Genomic DNA, 5,724 nt, shown 5'->3' with positions numbered 1-5,724 from the left:
TTCTCATTCAAAATTCAAAACGGTCGTCGTTCTGGGATCGAAACCTCGCAGATGTGAAAAAAAATTCTAACGTTTTCCTTTTTCACCACCTTTCCTCCAGACCTCTCTGTCATTTGCTGTCTTCTACACTTACTCCTCGGGGGGGGGGCTGGTTTATAAACCTATCTCGGTAACTATAACCTTTCAGATAAAGCCTTATGGCTTGGAGGTGTAACAGCTAAGCATATCTCTAAAATGTAACTTTAATTTATGTTTGTTTGTTTAAGTCTAATGTTACTGCATGGTAACGGCGCCCATATTGAAACTTAACAACTTTCAGAAAAGTAAAGAGGATTTTTAAAAATTAATTTCACCTACCAAATTTTGTACATTAGTAGATATACTCAATATAAAATAATATACATTTGGGATCTTGGATATCTTGATTAGGAAAAAAAGTTAGAGATGGATAACTGGCCTACCCCTTCATGTCTCTGAATTCGATTGCATAATCATACATATAACTCACTTTGGAAACCATCGATTTGATTTTCCACCTGTATAAAGTTAGGTTATGGTGTGAATAACAAGCACTGAAAACTTCATTGGAATCAAATACATGTAGAAAATTTTAAAAAGTAGATGCCAAAAACTATCAAAAATTTAAGTTTTGAGAAAAAAACACACATATTGTTACATAATAGGCACAATAAAAGTTCTAGGACAGAAAATCTGAAAGATGATGATTGTAACACAAAGAGTAAGCATTTTGTTTATTTTCAAGTGGTTGGAGTCCTGATCTTATACGGGGTGCCCATTGGGGGATCGGGTGAGGTCGAGTCTGGTCGGGCCAGTATGATCGCCAGCCTCGTCGGTTAAAAACAAACGCGTTCTAAATGAGTTTGTTTTTGGGTCGACGAGTCGGACGTGATTGGTGTATGCCATGATAGTCGCTTTGCGCCCTCAATCTGGCTAGCAAACCGCCCCGACCAGACCCGATCCCCCAAATGGGGACCCGTAATAGGGTAGGCTAGGTAGGGTCGAACCCAAGATTGAAGGATACCCGTATGTTTGCTTCCCCTCCCCCCCCCCCCCCTTTTTTTCACAACACAACACACTCACAAACACACATAGAGCACAAGGGAATATAAAATGGCCCCCTTCCACTAAAAAAACTTATATAATGATAATGTTAAGGAGCTAATTTATGGTAGTCTAAAGAAGCATAGAACCAAGTTGATACCCCCCCCCCCCCCCCCCCAACCTCCTCCCCAACCAGGGAAGTGCTACTGACTGAAGTTGTCTCTATGCCATTCCCAAAGTGGGGTGTAACATGTTCTTATGCACAGTTTGTAAATGGACTGATTTATCAATGCCATGCTCATACTGTGCCGGAACAACATATAGGAGGAACTGCTGCTTTTTCTTTCCTCATCCTTACTATTGTAATTTTCCTCTACTTTTTTGTTTGTTTGTCACTCTCTTGTGAACTGCTATTTCCGGGGTGCCTTAATTGATGGTTGCAGCAGACTTTCTGCTGCTGAGGCTAGAGAAGTGAGCAGAGTAAGTCTGGTTCCCCGTTTAGACTTCTCTGTTGACATCCGCCTCTTGGTGCTCATATGACATAATTTTATGCAGTTGCGAGCGCCGTAAAACCGTGATAAAACAAAACAAACCAGCTGATATCACACCACTGACGCTGTACCAAGCAGACCAAGTCTAGGTTGAGTCCGAAACAAAAGGCCTACAATACACTTACGACATTCGCATTGAATAAAGCAAGCACACAACAATTTCCAATCATAATTTTTAAGGCACTGTTTTGAGCGAGAAACTAGGCTATGTCAAATACTATTAATACTAATTTTAGAACACAGACCCGGGCTGGGGTGAGAACGGAGAAGGGGAAGAAGGGAGGGGGGAAGGGGCGGTGCGGTCCAGACTTGCACCTAGGTGCCTCTCGCAAGTCAGCCCTCGACTCTCAACTCTCACCTCCGATAAAATTCTGTTATATAATGTAGGTAGTCCTTTGTTGCCGAAGATGACGATGAAATCCTGCAGCTCATCTGTGGAAGCGCATGAAGCTGTGCAATCCAATCCTGGATGTACTATGTCTGTCGCAGTGGGGACACTGGAATGTCGTGGTTGGGGTGCTTGGATTATGCCTTCTCTTTCTTCTGACAGTCAGCTTCTCCCTGTATTTTGTGTCGCTGTTTCTGCTGGCAAGACGAACGAACCTGCGCCTGGTGTTCCTTTCGGTTACAGTTCTTTTGAGTTCTTTGGGGGTTACCTGTGCAAACTGGAGTTTTCCTTTATCGTGTCTTTAAACCGCTTTTTTGGTCTCCCGAGATTTCTTTTGCCACTTGCGAGTTCCCCGTACAGCAGTTGTTTGGGCATAAGGTGGTCTTCCATGCGGATGACATGACCGACCCATATCAGTTGGGCTTTCACAAGCATGCTTACTATGCTTTGTGAGCTTGATCGGTTGAAGAACTCAATGTTGGTGATGCGGTCTTGCCTCCGGAGACCGAGTATGCTGCGGAGAGCCCTTTGATGGAACTGCTCTAATTTTTTGGTGTGCTTCCTGTAGAGTGTCCAGGTCTACAAACCGTAGAGGAGGGAGGAGAGCACAACGGCTTGGTACACTTTGACTTTTGTTGACAGCCAGACATTGTGCTGTTTTTTTTAGTACATAGTTTCTCAGTCTACCGAGAGCTTGGCTGGCTTTGCCGATTCTTGAATCAATTCCCTGATCGATTGAGCCGTCTGCAAAGCTGATACTTCCAAGGTATGTTCTTCAGGCTGTTGCCATTGATAGTAATGTTTGGGGACAGTGGATTAGTTTGTGGGGCAGGCTGGTGAAGAACTTCAGTTTTCCCAATGCTTATTGTAAGTCCAAAAAGCTTTGAGGCTTCTGCGGAGTGATTGAGCATTGTTTGCAAGTCCGCTTCGGAGTGAGCATTCAAGGAGTAGTCATCGGCGAAGAGCGCCTCCTGAAGGAGTTTTGTGCTGATTTTTGTCTTGGCTTTCAGACGATGTAGATCAAAAAGAGAGCTATCTAGTCGATAATTTAGATATATTCCCTTGTCAAGATCCTTGCAGGCGTGGGAAAGCATGGCAGTGAAGAATATATTGAAAAGGACTGGTGCCAGGACACAGCCTTGTTCTACGCCATTTGTAATTTCGAATTCGTCAGTTATGTTGCCACTTGCAGGAACTTGCCCACTCATGCCTATGGGGAAGAGTTGGATGATCTTTAGGAACTTGAGAGGGCAGCCAATCCGTTCTAGGACAGTCCACGAGGCTTCTCTGTTGACCGTGTGGAAAGCCTTGTAGGGTCAATAAAGACTGATTAAAGAGGCATATTCTGTTCTGTGCACTTTTCTTGAATTAGTTTCTTAACGAAGATCATGTCCACAGTGCTTCCCCCTGGCCTAAAGCCACACTGAGCCTCTGGTAGGATCTTTTCTGAGATGGTTATCAGTCTGTTTTGAGGATACCCTTGCAAATACTTTCCCTGCTATGGAGAGAACGGAGATGCCCCTGTAGTTTCCGCAGTCCGCTTTACTGCATTTGTTCTTGTACAGCGCAACTATGATCGTGTCTTTGAAATCAGCAGGCATTTGCTCTTCTTCCCAGATACATGTATGTAGCAAGATGTCATGGAAGGTTTCCAGGGCTGAAGAAGGAGGAGACCATTTTCGTTGACTCTTCCCACTCCATGAGGCCCCAGAACATTCTCCCAACTGCTGTTATCTTTTCCAACGCGGGCACTGAAGTCACCTAGCAGGACGATCTTGTAGTTCTTTGGAGTGGATTGCATGATCTCGGTTAGCTGTTGGTAAAAGTGTTCCTTTGCGTATTCTGAGCTAATGAGTGTGGGGGCGTAAGCACTGATGATTGTGGCGTGTCTAAACTTGCTGAGGGGGACGAGTTTCATTAAGTGCTCGTAGATTCCGACTGGTAGAGCAGGAAGGCTCTTATGGAGAGCTGCTGATCTCCGTGAATTTGTTCCTCTGTCTGTGGTTTTCCTTTCCTAAAGTAGGTGCAGCCACCTCCTTATTCTTCCTTTAGTGAGCCCTCATCTGGAAGACGCGTCTCACTAAGTGCAGCGATGTCAATGTTGTAGTGTTGGAGTTATCTCTCCACAATGGCCGTTCTTCGTTCAGGTCTGTTGGTCTTATCTCTATAGAGGAGAGTTCTAACATTCCAGGATCCAAGGATTATCTTTCTTTTTCTTTGTTGTTGTTGTTATTTTCGACAGCAAAATGGGTGAGTCTGTCAGCCGCGGTAAACTGAACAGACTTTGAATGGCAGGCATTTGTTTGGGTCACCTTTTATAGACCCCTTCCACCTTGAGGGTGGGCAGTGCAGTCCTTGAGAGAGGCTGCCCAGTCGCCACTGAGTGCTGCCAAGAGATCCTGCTGTAAAGGTCAGGAGTCGGACGACCAAATGCCCAATTGCCGCCTGCGTGCAGGTTGTGACTATCACTGCCAGGGCTCACCTGCCTCTGTTACTTTCGCCACTTACCTATCGCCGCGGGGCTTTGGAGTGATAGTGTGGATTATGAAGATAGTGATGAGTGTAAATCGTTGCACGGTGGCAGTCCCACCCTCTCTGTCTAGGAAGCCTTCACCCAGTGGCACGAGGACCGTTACATCTGGAAACTGCCAGGCTGCAGTGGATGGCCAGAACTTCTTCGGCGCCTTGTCCATACCCTTATACGCACTCCACAGCACTTGCTAGTACCGCCTTCAAAACTGTTGGATCTTTTGTTGATCTCATCCGCTTCATCCGCCCGGAAACTAGTCTTCACGTGCTAAGGTAAGCAAACCTTGTTATAATATAAAAAGACTGGCCAAACCACCTACTCGCCGGGGGTGCTTTTTGGGGCCAGGTAAGGCTGTAGGAGGAAGTAAGCTGTGAACAGAACACCAAACACAACAATAGGTGTCTTAAAATTCAATTAACAATAAAGATATGAGCCATTATGACAGTACACGTACGTGTTAACTGACAGTGACCAGAGACATGTTTAACGATAAATATTACTCTAATGTACTGTTCTAGACAGTTTTGTCAATTGTAAGCAACAGAAGAGCCAAATTTGGCAAGAAAGGTGATCTTCATGCGGGCTCTTTCCACTCTGAGGGCAATTGCTCAATTCGTATGGTTGGGTGACGTCACCCCTGAGCGCGCGATACGAAGGCGCGCATCGTGACAGCAGCTGGTAACAACAACTACTTTGTGAGCCAGCGAGATAAACTAGGATTTAGGAACGAGTTTCTGTGGTGTGACAACACATCGGCGAACCCGTATTGTCTCTTAGGATCGTTTTTTTTTAACTAGAGGGAAAGTACTATGAATGTTGATATTAATTTGGATTGACTTGAAACTGAATAAGAATTATAATCAGCAGACCATCTCTTGTCCTCTACAGCTTACTTTAAGTGATCTGCTCCTCCGGCCTTGCCCAGTTAATGATCCGCGCTTGAGTACAGGATACATGATTTGAAATAGGAATGTGGCTGCTCTTTAAGGGGCCCTACGAAGTAGATAAACGGTCACACACGTAGAAATCGACTGCACTCACGGAGAGGTAAATGGTTGCACTGCAGGCTGAAGAACCAGCAGTCGTCCACCCCTGAGAACTAACAGGAGAAAGAAGAAGAAGAAGAAGAAGAAGAAGAAGAAGAAGAAGAAGAAGAGGAAGAAGAAGAAGAAGAAGAAGAAGAAGGAGAAGGA

Source organism: Aplysia californica, unplaced genomic scaffold (assembly GCF_000002075.1).
Source record: "Aplysia californica isolate F4 #8 unplaced genomic scaffold, AplCal3.0 scaffold00195, whole genome shotgun sequence".
In the NCBI taxonomy this organism is placed as follows: domain Eukaryota; kingdom Metazoa; phylum Mollusca; class Gastropoda; order Aplysiida; family Aplysiidae; genus Aplysia; species Aplysia californica.
This window is presented reverse-complemented; position numbering follows the sequence as displayed.